At 55.6% G+C, this 17,790-nt stretch overlaps 1 protein-coding gene across 1 annotated transcript in view; it reads left to right on the plus strand.

Moving 5' to 3' along the window:
- The first annotated feature begins 6,991 nt into the window (after positions 1 to 6,991).
- Positions 6,992 to 17,790, plus strand: part of CORO2B (coronin 2B) — a 34,698-nt gene continuing 23,899 nt past the window's right edge. Inside the window, exon 1 of the mRNA XM_051628953.1 lies at positions 6,992 to 7,125. The gene's annotated coding sequence lies outside the window, so the exon portion shown is untranslated. The remainder of the gene's footprint in view (positions 7,126 to 17,790) is intronic.

Below are 17,790 nucleotides of genomic sequence, written 5' to 3' on the forward strand. Positions count from 1 at the left end.
TTCCCACTTGCCACTCACTTAAATCTCTCCTGCCTGGGTTTAGGGTTAGAGCTGCCTCTGGGATCCCACATCTTCCTCCAGCAGAGAGCAATGGAAGAGCCCCTGGAGACCCTGGCTTCTCTTTTGCACCACCTGATGCTCTCAGCCCTCTGGTTTGCCATCAGGAAACTCTATATGGGCAGAAAATAAGGAAACTTGGAAGTATTTTTTGAAAAAAAAGGGCTAGATCCTGCTTTGCATGAGGCATGGGACAGGCCTTTCATCCAAAATTTAGCTGCAGAGAGGAACTGGCAGCAAACTGAGATGGCAAAAGCTCAGCTCGCAGCTTCTGATCCATGCCTGTCCCTCAGGTCCTGCCACTGCAAATCCATGTGCTTCCAGGGAGAGCAGGAGCACCAGGAGCACCCCCATAAACAGAAGAAGAGTGGGAAGTACATTGGTGAGTCTTGTGGAGAGGAGGGAGGCTTCCCACCTCCCTTGGGCAGCAGCATTTCACCCAAGCTCGGGAGCTCTTTGCAGGCACCTGAATGAGCCACCTGGTTTCAGAACTCGTGCTTTGGGTCGGGAAGGCTGAGCCAGAAAAGCTGCTCTTACCAAAATCCTCCTTTCAAAGGGTTCCCTTGGGGTCCTGCTGCCACCTCCTCTGCCATGGCCAGAGCTGCTGATGTGGAGAGCACGGGGGGAGCTGCAGATCTGTCCTTGAGCCGAGTGTCCAAGAGGTCACTGGAAATACCCCTGCTGGAATATCAGCCACCAAACCCACGAGGTGTCCAGCCCACCAGAAGACAGTGAACACTTTCACAGGGCTTCTTGCTAGAACGAATTTTCAAGTCTTTTGCGCCCCCAGCCACCATTCTCTGGTTTAGCAGCCAGAGCCCGGCCACCTCCTGAAAGTCCCTGGGAAAGCGCACTGCCCTCAGGGTGTTTGCCACCCCAGTTAGCCCCGATTCAGCTGCGGCGGGTGTGCTGGGATGCAGGGGGAGGAATGCCTCGGATCACACAGGTGCTGAGGGCCAGGTGACAAGCCAGCCGTGGGTGCCACAGGCTGGGTGACAGGCTGCTCTGCTGGGCTGTGGAAACACAGGAGGGGTCGGGCAGCTCCCTTGCAAGGCTGAGGATGGGGTGAAATGCCTCCAGAGGCGGAGATCAGCTCTGGGTTTCCAGCACAAGCTGTCTCCTGAGACACTGCAACCATGTCCCTGCCAAGCGACTGGTTTTCGGCGCTGGCGCCGCAGCAGCTCCTGACCTGCAGGTGTGCAGGAGGACACCAGGTGGGGCCAAGCTCTGAGCCCCCCAAGGGAGATATAAAATCTAAAAATAGGTAAGATGTATTACACTTATCCCCCCAAAACACTCCAGCCCAACCCCAGCTTTGCTCCAGCCTCTGACACGAGGGCTGCTTCTCTCTCTGTCATCTTCTGGAAGTGTTTCCCACCCGTCCCCCAGGGTCAGATTAGCAGCTCTGGTGAGAGCTGGCTCTGAACCCGGTGCTATGTAAACAACAAGCCACAAGCAGGGGCTGGATTGGACTCACTGGTGTTGAGAGGCTGCCTCTCACTTGGCTTTTCTTGGGAATAGTTTTCCCCATGTGGGAGAGGAGGGTTCTCCTCCCAGCCAGCTGGTAGAGGCTGTTGACACTCTTGCTGGGGAGGTGAGTGAGGAAGGCTGTTCCTCATCCTTGCTGGAGAAAAAAACAAAACAGTTTCCCACTGGGGTCGGAAGAAGAGCAGCTTGAGACCCTCCACTTCCAGCCAGAGAAGCCCCAGACCTAGTGTTGGCCCAGCCAAACCAAGCTTCTTCCCCAAACCTGAACTTCAACCACAGCTTCATCCTTACCAAGGGTCACTGCTACTAGTCCTGGTAGTTTTCTTGGGACTGGGGACTGGTGGCACCACTTTGAGATTAGAAACTCCTCCCCCCTCCATCTCCTGTGCCATTGGAAGTGATTTTTCACTGGGAGGAGCTGCCATGTCTCTTTGATTCCCTTCACATACTGAAGCTCATGCATTTTCATTTGTGCACCACATTCAATTCATACTTGAAACAAGTAGAAATAGCTCCAAGTTCCCCTCCTAGTTCCCTGAGCAGAATGGGACCTAATCCAGGACTAATCTGAACCAGATGACTGCAGTGGAGGGGATGAGCAAGGAGACTCAGGAATAGAGAGTTGTTTGTTCTTGCTAACAGTGTTTTTAAATGGAAACATCTTGCTTTCAAGTAGAAGGACTTGGGTTTTCAGCACACTCTGAGCGCCAGGTTCCACCAAGTATTGTTATTCCAGATGAACCTTCATCAAAGCAGATGAAAGCCTGTCCCTGGCCTTCTCTATAAATTATCTGCTATGAAATCCAAACATTAACCTCTGTATAATTCCCAGCGGCAGCAACTCTGGGGATAATCCAGGACAATTTGCCACGCACAGTCTGTGCAGCATCTATGCTATATTTGCTGCAATGTAATTTTAGCCAGCACAAACAACGTGCTCAGCTTTGGCCACCCTGCTCCACCAGACCAGCAGTGGGAACCTCCCTGAGAACTGGAACTCATCTTTGGTAGGGCAAAGAACCAGCTGAATGGACCTTTCCTTAAGAATCAAGTATTTGCTAAGGGGGGACCAAGTTGCCTTCATTTCCAAGGGGCTGGCAGTGCTGAGAAAGAGCATGGACACGAAAGGTGTGAAGACTTGTTCCACCTGCAGCCAGGGAGAACCTGCCTCTGGGATGACTCGTGCTTGTGGCAGCACTGGTACCACCACCTCCAGCAGCAGCACCAGGACCACCACCTCTGATGACACCATGGTGACCACCACATCTGACCACAGCATTGCGACCACCCTAACAATAACTCCCTCCAGCTCTGCTGTGCTAGAGGAGCTCAGACAGCCCCAAGCACCAAGAGGTCTCCTCTCCTGGCCAGCCAGGTAGACACACCTTGTTTGGGAGATTTGGGGCCTGAGCTGTGTCCCCAGGGCAAAGCCACCCAGGGCTTGCAGCATCTTGCAGGCTCCATTCATGAATCATCTCACAAGCAGAGCTCCCTGGTGACACAGTAATTATCCGTTGCAAAGTGGCTTCCTCGCTACTCTCATCCGTCTGCCAGCACAGCCTGGTGCACTGAGGATGTGTCTTTCCAAGAGTTTCATCAAAAGAAGGGCTGAGCTCCTCGCGGTGTAACTCGTGGTGCCACCAGCTCAGCCCTGGCACTCGCCCCAGCCCCGAGCCTGGTCCCGGCGAGCCAGGCAGTGAGTGCCGCCCTCATCAAGTCTCTCCAGACTTCAAATTTGGGCTGGCTGGAGCAAGGCTTCTCTCGGGAGCTTTCTCTGAGCGAGGAGGTGTGTTGTGCTGCAGGCAGCGCGATCCTGCCGCCCGCCAGGCCCCCGGGACGGCGGGAGGAGGAGCCGCGCTCTTCCCGCAGCCCGGCCCCGCAGCCCGCCGGGCAGCCGCCCGGGACCCCGGCATCCCCAGGCTGTGGCTGCTCCATCCACCGCGGCGGCAGCTCCTTCCTCCCGCCCGGTGAACGAACCAGGCCGGGAACCGGAGGGCGGGACGCGCCGCGTGGCAGGAAGGGCCGGGAGCGCGGCCGGGACCGCGCGTGGGCTCCAGATGCCGCCCGGCGGGAGGCGGGGGGCACGGGCAGCCCCCCAGCCTGCTTCAGGGGGGCTTTTCTTCATTAGCCCAGCTCAGCCCCCTGAGCACCCGCCCGCCTGGGTTTGCTGTGCTGCGGCAGCGGCTTTTAGCGTGTCCCCAGGGGGTGTCCGCGGCCACATCCCCCCCTCATCCCACCTCCCCCCAGTGTCCCTGGTGTCCTCCAGCATCCTCCATCCTGTCCTCACGCCGCTTGGCAGCCAGAGTGAGCTCACGGGCTTGCGAGCTTCCCGCTGCCGTGAAGATCTGTGGATGGATTTAGCCGGGAGAGGGAGCCCGAGCCGGCCCCACGCCGCTGCCCCCCACACCGAGCTCCCCCCGAGCGGCTGCTGGGCGGAACCGCATCGCCCTCGTCAGCACCAAAATCGAAGTCAGGGCTCCTCCCCCCGAGGGCTCCTTGCTGCAGATGCACCAGCCCGGGGTGGGGGCTGCACGGCCGGATCCAGCCCCGCGGGGTTATTCCCGTGGGCCATCCCGCAGGGACCCCCGGGGCCACCGGCAGCACTGACCGAGCCGTCCTCCCCCCCGCGCCGGTGCCTGGCGCCGATTTCCCCCGCGGGCAGCACCGCAGGGTGCCCCGCCACAGGGAGATGGCGGCTCAGGGCCGGCGCTCAGCATCTCCCGTCCCCGGGCGCGGCCCGCGCAGCTCTGCACAGCCCCGGGAAACCCCGCCGGGCCAGTGCGGGGCTTGAATGGGGTCCCAACAAACCTTCATAGCTAAACGCCAGGAAGAAAGCCCCTGTAATCTATCCCTGGCTTAATTTTGATCCAAAAACACACTACAGTTCTTCCAGCTGGGTCGTCTGGGGTTGGAGTTGCTGTGCTGTGACTGGTGAGACCAGTACAGGACTTTTTACACGGGCTTGGAGTGATGGGATGAGGGGGGAAGGTTTCAAGCTGAAAGAGGGAGATTGAGATGAGATCTGAGGAAGAAATTCTTTGCTAGTGAGACACTGGCCCAGGATGCCCAGGGCAGTGGTGGTGTCCCCATCCCTGGAGGGATTTCAGAGCCTTGTAGATGTGGTGCTGAGGGCCATGGGTTGGTGGTGGCCTTGGCACTGCTGGGTTAATGCTTGGACTGGATGATCTTCAAGTTCTTTTCCAACCAAAACAATTCAATGATTCTATGATTTCTGGTCTCACCATCCAGCAGCAGCATTTGGGGTTTGGGGATTCCAGGGTTTCCCACCATGTGGAGAGGCTGCAGGCTTCACTCTCTCTCCCTCAGCAGGACCAGCACCAGGGCCCCCCAGCAACACCTGCCTTCCCTGCAGCCTTTCCCTTCTCTCCCTACCTACACCCACTGGCCCAGCTTGTTACTCCAAGAGAGTTGTTTCCACCAGCTAATTGGTACTAATTAATCCCAGTGGCTCCCTCAGGCCCCGGGTGCTCCTGCCATTGGGTCATGGTGGTTCCTCTGAGCCTTTCCAAGACCCTGGTTTCTCCCCATTTGGCCTATCCAGGTCTCAGTGTCCCCTGGGTCAGTCACTTCCTAAGTGTTGTTGAGTTTCAAATATCAACTCTGTGCACATGCAGCCTCTGCTTCCATTCTCAGCCCCTGGGAAAAATGGCTTTTTTGTTGGGAAAAGGTCATTGCTGGGTGGTCTGGGAATTAGAGGTGGCTTCTTCTGCTGGCTAATGTCATTAGCTCTCCATTAATTGCATTAACCTTCCTCAGTTCCTAGCCCAGTGCACAGCACATAGTTTATCTTTAAAAGCAGTTGATTTTTAGAAGAATATCAGAGGACAGACATTTTTTTTACCAGTCTTGGTGTTCACTTGTTATCAGATCCACTGCTATTTTATGGGAAGGCTGGAATAAGTCTCAGTAATCTTTCATCAGACTCTTGGCTGAATAATCTCCTTATAAAAAGGAAATCCTTTGTTTATCGGCAGAGCGCTTTTCGTTAAGGGGAATTGGAAATGCATTTGGTATTGGCCTCAAGTAGTTTTAATTCGATGACAATTAAATAAAAGTTGGTGCAACATCTAATCTAACAGCTGGATAATTCAGCTCCTGGGCTGCATCCTGCTGGTTTCATCCCTACTTTGTTCATCCCTTCCCCCCACCACCAGAGGACAAGGAGCTATGATACTATTTTTTCTAAGCATTGCTTCCCTCATCAGTGATGGGGAAGTTTATAAAAATGTGAGAAAATGCCTGTGTTTGGTGGCTGGTGCAAGGCCAGGTGACACAGGCCACGGCTAGCAGGGATGCTCCAGTGCCTCCTGCACCCCTGAGTTTGTGTGGAGTCGGGGCTGTCAGGAGGTTGGTTCACTCAGTGCTGGAGAAGAGGAAGTGGGATGAAATTCCACGGGTTTTACTCCTGTTCCAGTGACCTCGCAGCAGGTGTTTGGGTGCTGTTCTGTGGAGGGGCACTCAGCACACGGTGGGGCACCTCTGCACCCAAGTGCCACCTCTGCCCTGGGCCACCCTAGGTAATAGGACTGACAGGTCTGGGACAAGGAAGTGGTCTCTGGCGTTGTAACTTGTCACCGTCTGCAATGGGAAAAAAAAAATAATCTCCTTACATGTGAAGGGGAAGAAGCTCATGGGTGGATGTTTATGGATGCTGTAGGACCCTCCAGCCATGGCCAGGTGGGCGGGGCCAGGCAGCAAGGTGCAAATCCTGCTGCACTTCCTGGAGGATCATAGAATCACAGAATGGTTTGGGCTGGAAGGGACCTTGAGGATCATCCAGTCCTACCCCCCTGCATGGGCAGGGACACCTCCCACCAGCCCAGGTTGCTCCAAGCCCCATCCAACCTGCCCTTCAACACTGCCAGGGAGGGGGCAAAAATATGGGTAAAATACGAACAAAAGATGGGACTTGGTTTGGGACAGAACACGGGACAGAAACTGGCGACTCAGCCTGTCTCCGGGTCAGCGCCCAGACGCCCGCTTTTATTCTTTATTTCTTCGGCCAGAGGAGACTTATTCCCCCTCCCACCGCACACACACACACTGGTCATACTGGTCACCACCGACCCTGGGTGGGATGGGCGGCATCACGGGGGGAGGCGAGGGGGGAAGGACACAGATAGAGCAGGTGCCTCCCGGGTGGGTAAAGAGTTAAAACCCTCCCTTTTCCTGCTGTGTGTGTATGTGTGTGTGTGTGTGTGTGTGTCCCTTCCCCGCTCCTTGGCTGGCCTCCCTGCCCCCCCGGCTGCTCCGTCACGGCGGGGCGGGCTGACATCCCCGCCCAGCACCGACGGGCCCGGGCGGGGGCTGCGCCTGCCGCTCCGCTCCGCGCCCCGCTCCGCCGCAGCCGCTCCTCCCCGCGGGGAAAACCCACCAGCAGCCTCCCCCTCCCCGCCCACTTCCCCCCCCCCACCCCCCCGCCACCTCCACCCCACCCCGTCCTTTCGTTTTCTTCTTTATTTTTTTATCCCCCCAACCCCCCGCTTTTCCTCCGCGCATCCCCGCCGGCCGCGGAGCTCCCGCACCCCTTCCGCCACATCCCGCATGACTGTCACCAAGGTAAGGACCCGCTGCCGTTCCCGGCACCGTCACCTTTTCCCAACCCTCCCCCCCCCCTTCCGAAAGTCCCCCCACCCCGGGCAAGGTGCTGCGCCGGGAGCTGCGGGGCCCCGCCGCCTCCCCCCCACCCCGTTATCTAATTGCTTCATATTGACTGTATTTTCTTGTATTTTATTGCTTCCCCCGCCTCCCCCGCTCGCTCGGCCCCTCCAGCTCGCGGCTCTGCTGCATTTTTAACCCTTGGAGCAGGCGGGGGGGCCGGGGGAGGGCTGAGCATCCCCCGCGGGCGGACCCCGCACTAAGCCGCTTTCCGCGGCCGCTCAGCAGATGCTGCCCGGATCTCTACAGGTGGCTGCCGGCTTGTCTAGGGGCGGGGGTGGGGTGGGGAGAGACCTCGGGAACGGGGCTGGGGGGGATTAAAGAGCGGGAGGATGGGGGTGGGGGTGGAAGGGGCGCGGGGGGGCTGAGGAACCCTCCCCGAGCAGAGCTGGTGGGTGTGGGAGATGATGCGAAGGTGCTTGGGTCCCCCAAATCTACCCTCTACCCACCTGCTCGGCGCTCCCAGGTTGCCGCCAGGGCTGCGGATGGGGAGGGTTTTGCTTCCCGAGGGGTTTTTGTGTTGGTTTGTTTTTTTTTTTCCTCGTCTCTCCCCATCCCCACAGCTCGGGAGCCGAGCTGATCACCTCCCGCAGCGCTTCGGGCTCCCAGGGCTGCGGTTGTGCCAGGGGGACATTGCCTGGGGGGAGGAGCAGAGCACGCAGCATCCTGCGGGATTAGTGCGTGCTGGGGCATGACACGGCAGTGCCCGCAGGGAAGGGCTCTGGCAGCCACGGGATTTGGGGAGCAGAGCTGGATCTGCTTGGCCCAAGCCCTCCTTCAACCCCCCGCGGCCCCAAGACCACGGCTGTGGTCGTGCTGATGAGTCTAATGGTTGATAGACTGGAAGGGAAGCAGCACCCCCCCCCGCCTCGGGGAGCCCCAGGGAAAGGGGCTGCCTGGCCCAGCTCTGGCAGGGCCTGGTCATAGCTGGAAGCATCCCAGTGGGCTGCGGTCACCATCCCGGGAATGGGTTTGGTGGGGTCCCCACGGGTGTTTGGTGCCACACGTGAGCCTGCTGGGGACAACCAGAGATGCCTGAAGATGCTCCAGAGCTGACACTGGAGCATGCCCAGGCTCCCCAGGGAAGATGCTGCTGGGGAGGCATCGATCACTCCCATCTTTGTCCTCAGCAGACAACTTGCCTTGTCCCTGCCCGGCTTGCCCTGGGCAGTCACAAGCTTTGATGGTCATTGTCGGGCATTTCCACACACCTCGTGCTGCTTCGGGCCATCCCACAGCCCCTCCACAAACCCACCAGTGTCTGTTCAAGACAAACTGTGTTCCCAGCTCTCCCTGATGCTGAGGGAGGCGTCAGTGGCCGGACCTGAAAGGCCAGTTGGGCTAAAAGAACTAAGAGGGTACTGGTGTCAGGCAGCACAGATGTTAGCCAGGCTGATTGGTTTGCAGGGCTCATTAACAGTTGTTTTGTTGGGTTTTTTTTTTGGAGTGCAAATAGATTTATTCAGAGCCAGGGTGAGAAGAGGCTGTAAGGAAAGGCTGTCAGGAGGACAGGGGAGGACTCTGCTGTTAATTTTCCAGGAACAGAGGTGTGAAGTGGGAAGATCCACACCATGTGCACAGTCTGCTTTCTCTAAAGCACCATGGAGCTCTCACACACCCCGCAGATACTATTTCAATAGGTATTATTTCCTGCAATATGGACTATCCTGATGCAAGCTAAAGGAAGCCCAAGAGAAGGCTCCTGACCTGCCACAGTGTTGGCTCCGGGGTCTTTCCAGGCAATTTGGGACATGGACCCCAGCACGGAGGTGGAGAATGTCACCACTCTGTCACCAGCATGAGGCTGGCATGCACGGCCCAGGCTGCTGTGCTGGGGAAAAAAGTGGCACGAGACAGGAGATGGTTTTTCTGGGTGTTTTTGGCTGCTGGGAGTCGGTGTGAGGTGGGGACTTGGGGAAGGGTCCAGTGACCCAGGACCGGGGAAATGGGGAGGGGGGGTTGGGGACTGGGAATTGTGCATTGTGTTCCTAAAGTGGGGTGGGCAAAGGGGGCAGTCCCGGAGGACTTCTGGGGTCTTTGCATCCTACCCAGCAGCTGGTGTCCAGCTAAAACCAGCAATTGTGTCTAAAACCAGTTATTGTGTCTAAATAAAACCAGTAAAGACCACAGCTCCCAGTGCTGCCAGGAACAGGCATTTACAGTGTTCCTGCAACAACTCCTCCCACGCTGGGGCTGCATCCCCGGGTGTGCTGGGAACAGGAGACACAGGCAGGATTTGACAAACTTTGCAAATATTCCTGAGATTCGTCTTTAGAGGAAAATCCTTGTTTGCAAACCAGGTGCCTGTGCCAGGCAGAGCTGTCCTGGCACAAGCCCGAGGCACGGGGAGGCACGACAAGCTTTTCTTGGGCTGTGGGGGGAGCTGGGGGAAGACAAGGAGGGGGCAGAGATGTCAGAGATATCTGCTGTCAGTGTGTGAAACAAGCTGGTTTCATCCGTGTCCCAAGCCACCCCCTTCCCTCCCACGGGAAGAAATGCAAAAGCAGCTGCAGTGCAGCCCCAGAGCGGGCTCTTCTGGGGGAGTTTGCTCCCCAGGAGATATGAACAGGATGGAGAAGGACTGATGGAAATGCAAAAAGAGCCCACATCTCCTGCTCCTCGTGGGGAGCTGCCCAAGCTCTGCGGTATCTCCCTGGCACCATGGGATGGCTTTGGGTTGTGTTGCCATGCCACACCAGCTCTGCCTGACCAGGGCTTTCTCCAGGCTCTGCAATAAGATCCTGGGACCTGGTTTAGTGCTGGACATTTGTGGTGGACTTCTTATGGAGATGGTTCAGTAGTGGGCCTTAGTAGTGGACGTGTTAAGGATGTAGTTTAGTTGTGGACTTGGCAGTGCCAGGTTAACGGCTGGGGACCTGATGATCTCAAAGGTCTTTCCCAAACCAAATCTTTCCAAGATTCTGTGATTCTAAGGGCTACTGAGGTGGTGGCCTTCAGCTGAGAAGGTCCTGTAGGAATCAGGGCCAACGTCATCCCTGCTGTAGATCAGTTGGTCCCCACCCATCGCCAGTAGCTGTTTCCAAAGCCCTAAATAAAATTAATCACGAACACGAGTTCCTGGAGGCCTGGAGGTGTGTTAATTTGGGGAATATAGTTTTTAAATGACTGGAGGGTTTTTTAAAAGATGCAGTTTAAAAGAGGAATCCATCTGGGAGGCCTCATGGTGTGTGTCAGCCTGTGTTATCCTACAGTCTCCTCTGGCTTTTTTATCTACTCATTAGCATTAATCACCAAGCCACACTGCCCAGATCATGCCTCATTCTCCTTGTTTGCTGAGCAGATGAAGCTGAAACCAAAACCCAGGGAGGAAATAGCAACTAGGGCCTGTTGTGATGATCACAGTAAATCAATGATGCCCTAAAAAAAACCCTAATCACTGCAGAGGCCCCTGATTGGAGGTTACGGTGACACCAGCGTGATGGTGGCAGCCAAAATGATGGAGAGTCGTGGTGTCCTCTGCCCCGGGGGCAAGGGTAGGCTGGGAGTGTCTGGGGCAAATGCTGATCCCATGCACAAGGTGGTAGGGGTTCAATCACTAGGAAGCTTAAAAATGAGGGGAAATCCATTATCAGGGAAAATGGCTTTCCAGAAATTAGGCTTTGGGCTGTTTCTGAAGAGATAACGGGTGGAGCCTGCTCTGGGTGGCTCTCTGAAGGTTTATTTGGTGGAGCACTCCGTGTGCTCTGATGCTCAGAAACAGCTCCAAATGGTGTGAATGAAGCTGATGTTCATGGATGAGGTGCAAGCTGAACAACATCTCCAGAAAACACTGGACTGGAATGACTGGAAAAGGGTGACAAGGTCCTGTTGCTTACCAGCTGGACTGGGATGGAGCAAGGCCCTCAGTACTGAATGGTCCGTAATGGGCTGAACAAGCCCCCTTGTCTCCAGCAGACTGGATGATCCCTTATCTTTAGCATTGGTGGGGTTTCTGGGGGTTGGGAACATGCATAAGGGGCTGCTTTGAGTCTAAAAACGGCAGCTCCCTGTCCCAAGAAGGATTCCTCCCATCAAAGGCAACTTGTCTGGCCCGCGGCTTTTAATGAGTTTTAATTGTGAGTCAGGGCAGCATTAATCTGGTGCTTCAGTGCTGTGGGTCTGTGGCCAGCAGCTCGCTGGGTGCTGCCATTCATACCCTGCAAATGCAAGGCAGGGTCAACCCCCCCCCCCCCTTTCCCTTCTTCTTTTCATGGAAATTTTATCAAATGATGAATAGTTCAATTCATTACCCAGCTCGAAGGAGCCGGATCCTGGATTCCTATCTCCCGAGTCAGTGTCTAATTACCCGAATCTGGCAGCAGGCAAAAATCTACGTGACGGAGCCAGCTGCTCGAGTCCCCCACAAATCTGTGAATCCCATCGTTCCTGAGCTGGGAGGGGACCAGTGCCAAGCTCAGCTCCCAGAAATCCTGTGCTCCCTTTGTTCAGCACGAAGCTCTTGGCAAAGCCCCCTCACTGCTGCTCTCCGGCTGGAGCCGGGCTGCTGAGCCTCTGGCATCGCTTGGAAAAGCTCTGGGAGAGAAAAACTGCCCAGGGAGAAGCTGTGCCAGGGCAGTGCTGGAGCAGCTGAGATCTTGCTTCGGTTGCAGAGAGTGGAGAAAGAAGGTTAAACCCTTCAGACCTGAGCCCAGGTTGGGGTCCTGCTGTGGTACGATGGGGACCCAGCTAGATGGGAAAGCTGGGCATCCTCCATGGAATCACAGACTGGTTTGGGTTGGAAGGGATCTTGAAGCTCATCCAGTCCCACCCCCTGCATGGGCAGGGACACCTCCCACCAGCCCAGGTTGCTCCAAGCCCCATCCAACCTGCCCTTCAACACTGCCAGGGATGGGGCAGCCACAGCTTCCCTGGGCAATCTGGGCCAGGGTCTCACCACCCTCACAACCAAGAATCTCTCCCTCAGATCTCGTCTCAATCTCCCCTCTTCCATTCCCCCTTGTCCTATCACTCCAGGCCCTTGTCAAAGGTCCTTCCCCCAGGTTTCTTGTAGGCTTCCTCCAGCCAAAAAAGCCCCATGGCAAAGCTGCTGGGGCCAGCCTGGGGATGTCCCTGTGCCTGTGCTGGGGACACAGGGATGCCAGCACTGGGCAACTCTGTCACAGAGTTAAAGTGGTTTGGTTTTGGCAAGGGAAGAATGGAAGAGGCTGGTTCCAGGCCTGTAGGGTGCTGGGATGCTGACAAAGCCCAAGCTGTCAGTGATGCAGGGGTGAAGGTCCCTTTTCTCCATGGCCATCCCTTCAGACAACCCAGCTGGGAGTGTCCCCGTACTCCCCACGTACAATAGCTACTATGAATTCCCTCGAGAATAATGGTCCCTCTGTCCAGGTCCTGGACTCTCTGCGCACCCTCATTGAGGCACAGCAGCCCTCACAGAGGCTGGGTTGGGGTCCAGAGTGATGGGGACCACATCCTGACCCCTTTGTGCCCGTGGCTGTGGTGCTTGGGGGGTCTGTGAGCAGGCTGGGGTTGTCCCTGTGCCAGCTGCCAGCACCCAGACCCTCTGCACTGGGTGCTTTGGGGCTCCATGTCCTCAGCACCAGGTTCTTTGGGGCTCCATATCTTTGGTGTTGTGTGCTTTGGGGCTCCATATCCTCCATGGCAGGTGTTTTGGGGCTCCACATTCCCCCTGGTGCAAGGGGAATGCTCAGCCCATGCTCTGAGATCTCTGCTCCAGCAGCACTAAGTGCAGGTCTGGGAGCCAGCAATGAGAGCAGGGGGCTGTAGCTAATCCTGAGATCATTAAGGAATTAATTACCTGCCCTAGAGGCTGCACCTTGGGGCATGTTGGCACCCAGAGTGTCTCAAGCCCATTTTGGTGAAGCTGAGGTGCAGGTTTCCCTTTCTTCCAGGGTCAAGAAGCACCCACTGTTCCCTCAGCCCCACGTCCATCCCTGGTGTCAGGAGGCAGCCCCTCAGAGCAGAGCAGGGCAGGTGAGGACCCCATCAGTGCCCCCAGGGGGACCAGAGAGGGATGGAGACAGCCCAGGGCCATGGCAGCCCCTCTCAGCCCTCTGTGCCACCCCCAGGTGCTCTGCAGATCCCTGGGCAGGCGCTTGCATGGCCCAAAAAGCCATTTTTTATCAAGCGCAGCAGCTGCTGCCTCCCTCCTCCCCCCAGAATCTGACCCTGTATCCCAAAAAAAGCTCCATACATCTGGTGAGAAAGGCTCGGTCCTTGTGGAAACACGGAGCCCTTTAAGGAAGTGGCCAAAAAAGCTGAATATACAGAAATATTGTACAGAAATATCTCTTGGGTGAGGGCAGGTGGGGCTGCAGCCGGCAGCCCTGTGAGACACGGGCTCCTGCACATTCCCGGGGGATTCACAGCTCCAGCCCAATTCGCTACCATCCTCTGGCAAAGGGAATCACTTGGACTGCTCTTCTAATTATATGAAGTGCAAAGAAACCCGATTCTAGAGCATTGTGTGCTAAAATATAAGGCAAAATAGGGAGAAGGTGAGATGTGAAGCTGTGGTGGATGGGCGGGTGTCACGGGGCAGGGGGGATGTCACAAATGTTCCTCCGTGAGCTGCCACGTTTGTGCCTGAATAACAAGTCTCCGTTTCCCTTCTGGGGTTGGTTTCCCACTTCCTGGGAGCTGGAGAACAAGGCAGGGTTTGTCCAGGCTCTCCAGGGGGGGTCGGTGCCTCCCTCATCCCATCCCCAGCCGGGCTGTGACCTTCATCCCGCCGGGCTCTGGCACTTCCTCGCGCTGGCCAGGAAACGCTTTTCTGGAGCCTGAAATATGTAGAAGTTTGTGTTTGTTTTTCTTCTCCTTTTATTTTATTATTTCTTTTCTTTTTCCCTTCCTTCTTTTCTTTTGGAAAACTTTGGCCCCCAGCTGGGATAAACTTCCCAAAAAAACCTTTGTGGTTTTGTAAGCTGTCCAGGAGCAAGAGGCTGGATGGGAAAGGAGCCGCCGGAGCCCGGATGCTGCTCCGTGCCTCCCGGGGTGCTCCTTCCCAGGGAACATTTTGGGATCTTGGGGTGGAAAACAGCAAGTGAGGGAGAGGTGTGGGAGCTGATCACTCTCTCCCTGCTTTAGAAAAGTCGTGTTTGCCAGGATAAATAAGTTCCTGTGGCTCATGTCCTGCACAGAGCTGGGGCTCGGTAAGGATTTTATCCAGGCTATCACAGAAGTAGGAATATGATTGCTTCAGCAGTCCTTTTTTGCCCCGACTTTTTTCCCCCCTCACTCACCCCACAGCATCTTCCCAAGTGGTTTCTTATCCATAGGCTCCACCCCACCTGTGTTTCCAGGTCCCTCAGCCCTTTCATACCCCATGTGCCACTTTTCCCCTCTTTACCATCCACTAAAAAGCGGATGAATGTAGGAGGGGTTGGTTTGATGGCATCCTCCCGTCAGAGGCTTGCTCTTGTTCAGCTGCTTATTTTGCTTAAAAATGCTGGATCCTGGCTGGAAAAAAAAAGCTGGGATCAAGGCTTGACTCAGTCTTCTTGATGCTGCATAATGAGATGTGAAATAACTCTCCTGGATGAGCACCTGCCATGGTTACCCACCCATCTCTGCACCCGAAAGAGACTTTTTCCGCCTCTCTGAGTTTCCTAAAAGCCCCTCGAGTTGAGAAAAAAGCCTGCAATATTTTTTGCCCTCAAGGAAACAGTATTCCAAGAAGCTGGAGGAGGCTAAAACCCCATGGCCAGGGAGCCAGGGCAGCTCTGGGGACCAGAAACACTTTGTGCTTCATCAGGATCTTTCCGCCGGCTTCGCAGGGTGGGAAGGAGTTGGGAAACAGAGTGGGAGGAAAATTGTGCTTGTTTGCATAGTTTATTGACGAGTGTGAGATTTGTGTTTCTTCTCAGCCCGTGGGCCCAGGAGAGAGTTGGTTTGCCTCCCCCAGAAGGTTTTCTGGGAGGAAAATGGTCCAAAATGGGGCCCCTGCTGGTAAGGGGAGTGTTGGTGCCAGGGATGCTTTTTCCATCATTCCTGGCTGCTCCGTGACATCTCTGGGATCATGTGAAGGGGCAGGAGGAGGCAGCTCCGTGGCCAAGGAGGGATGGGGACTGGTGGTGACAGCCCAGGAGACATCTGGCCTGGCTCAGTGCTTTTTTCCCAGTGGCTTGGGAAGAGGAAAGGCTCTTCCCAGGCAGTCAGGGGGCTCTAGAAAGAAGAAATCATTGAAAAGTTGAACTCCAGGGAAATCCCAGGCACTTCCTTCCGGGCTGGAAAAAACTCAGTTGGCAGATACTGCCTCAGAAATGTTCATCTGTCTTTTGTCCTTTGTTTAGACCATGTTAGTGGGATTAATCCTTGATATTTGTGAAATCATTCCAGTGCTCTTTACAAGTTGGTGAAACGTGGCTCTTTGCCTCTTGTCCACACACTAAGGGCAAGTGGCTTTCCTGAAACAAACTGTACCAGCCAAAAATCCCATCTTGGGCTTCCTCCCCCTCTCCCAGGTCACTGTCAGGGAGGTGGGGTGCATCCAGGGTGCAGAGGCAGAGATCTGCTCTGGCTTTTTGCAGCTCAGCCCCATTTGAGGGGGACCAAATCAGAGCAGTGCTGTGATGGAGGGTGGCTCAGCCCTGTAGGAGCTCTGCCCTGGCCTGTAGGACTTCCTGGTGTGTCCAGTATCTCCTCAGCCTGGACATTGTCCCAGTACTAACATCATCACGGCATCATACCCTTGTCCCAAGCCCCTCCCCATCTTTCCTGGAGCCCCTTCAGGCACTGGAAGGTGCTCTCAGGTCTCCCTGGAGCCTTCTCTTCTCCAGGCTGAACACCCCAACTCTCCCAGCCTGTCTCCAGAGCAGAGCTGCTCCAGCCCTGGGATTATCCTCGTGGTCTCCTCTGCTCTAAGGTCTCCCCAGCAGCCCCTTGGCCCCTGCTGAGCGTGGCCACTGCTCCTGCATCACTTGCATCTCACCATCAGAGTAGGTGCCATCGGGATCCATCCCCCCCGGCTGCTGCCCATCCATGCTGTGGGATGGAGGGGTTGGGAACGTGACAACCTGTTTCAGAGGAACATGCTCTTTCTTCTTTTTTTTTTTTTTTTTTCCCCAGCTCAGTGCATTTATTCCGGTGTTTATTAGAGCCCAAAGGTGTTTCCTGTGGCTGGAGCCATTCCCTCAGCTTCCCTCTGCTGCTCCAGCTGTTTGTGCCATCAGCCAGATGCATAAATAAGGAGAAAACAAGCAGCTTTGCTGGTTGCTGTGGGATTTGGGTCTCTGAAGGGTTGCCAAGAGCAGGCTGAAGGGCTCTGCCCTGCTCCTTGGACTGTGTCTGTGGTTGGTGGTGATGGGCAGAAGGATCCCCACAGTGGGATGAGCATGCACAAGTTGCCCCTTCTCCTGGGAGAAGAGGGACTGATGGCTCCTCACCCTGCCCTTGGTGCCCACCACGGTGGGTGGCTCTGAGGCTGCTGAGGTCAGGCTGGTACAGCACCCCAGGGCTTATCAGCTTTCCACAGGGATCAAAGCCACCTCAGGACCAGGAGAATAAGCTTCTTCCCGAGGAGAAAACTCTTTTCTGTATTTTTTACTATTTCTGACTAAGTTGGGATATGTTTAACCATTTTTATTTATTTATTTACTGATGGGTCGGACCATTCATGGAAAAAAAAAATTTGATCTGAAAGAAAAAGCAGCTTCAGGATGTCAGTGGAATTTAGGATTGTGTCCCTGGCACAGTGGAGTATTTCCAGGTGGGATTTGTGCTTGTGGGCAGCTGTGGAGGGGCTTGCAGGGGTCGGGGAGGGAGGAGCAGAGCTGTCCTTCTTCTCCCCAGCCCTTGGAGGAGGAGCCACAGCTCCCGGGGCAGCAGGAGATGGATGAGGTCCCTGTGGAATTGCTGATCTTACCTTGGAGTCAGAACCATCCAAACCCTACTAGCTGCGTGGAGGCTTCAGTGGGGAGTTTGATTCTTCATTACTGACCTCGTTAGCCTGTGACGGGACGTGCAGTTTCCCCTGTCTCCTAAATACCCATAATCTGCTTTTTAGCCGTCAATATATAATCCTGACCAGAGCTCACACAGACCCCTCCCACCCCCGTGTCCATCAGCCTGTGCTGGATTTCGTGCAAACTGCCTTTTTAATTTTTTTCCTGATAAATAATCAGCTAATTCTAACACGGGAGCCTTGGAAATGGCACCATTTTAAGTGTGTCCTCGGTGCCAGCCTGCAAAATGGCTTTTCCCAGGGCTGAGGCATCATCCTCCCCATCTCTGGTGCTTCCACAGGCTGGTTGGACTGAAAATATCCAGCCAAAAAGTGTCTCCCGGCCGGTGTTCCCTTAGGAAGGGGCTGCTGGTCCCAGGGTTTCTGGATGTGGTGACTGGGAGCCGGGTGATGGGCCGTGTCTGTGACTGCCTGGCTGCTGAGGGCTCTGCCATCACCTGGCTGGAATGATTTGGTTCTCTAGAAGAAAGTAGGTGGTGATGTGGAACTACCTGAAATGGGGCTGGAGGACACGGGGGCCCTGGTAGGCAGGAACAAGCCGGGAGGAGGCTGCGGAGGAGCTGGAGGGGGCTGTGCGTTTTCCCTCAGCCTGCGGGGAAGCGGCGAGGGGGGATGGTGAATTGAAT

This window comes from Apus apus, chromosome 10 (assembly GCF_020740795.1).
Source record: "Apus apus isolate bApuApu2 chromosome 10, bApuApu2.pri.cur, whole genome shotgun sequence".
NCBI lineage: Eukaryota > Metazoa > Chordata > Aves > Apodiformes > Apodidae > Apus > Apus apus.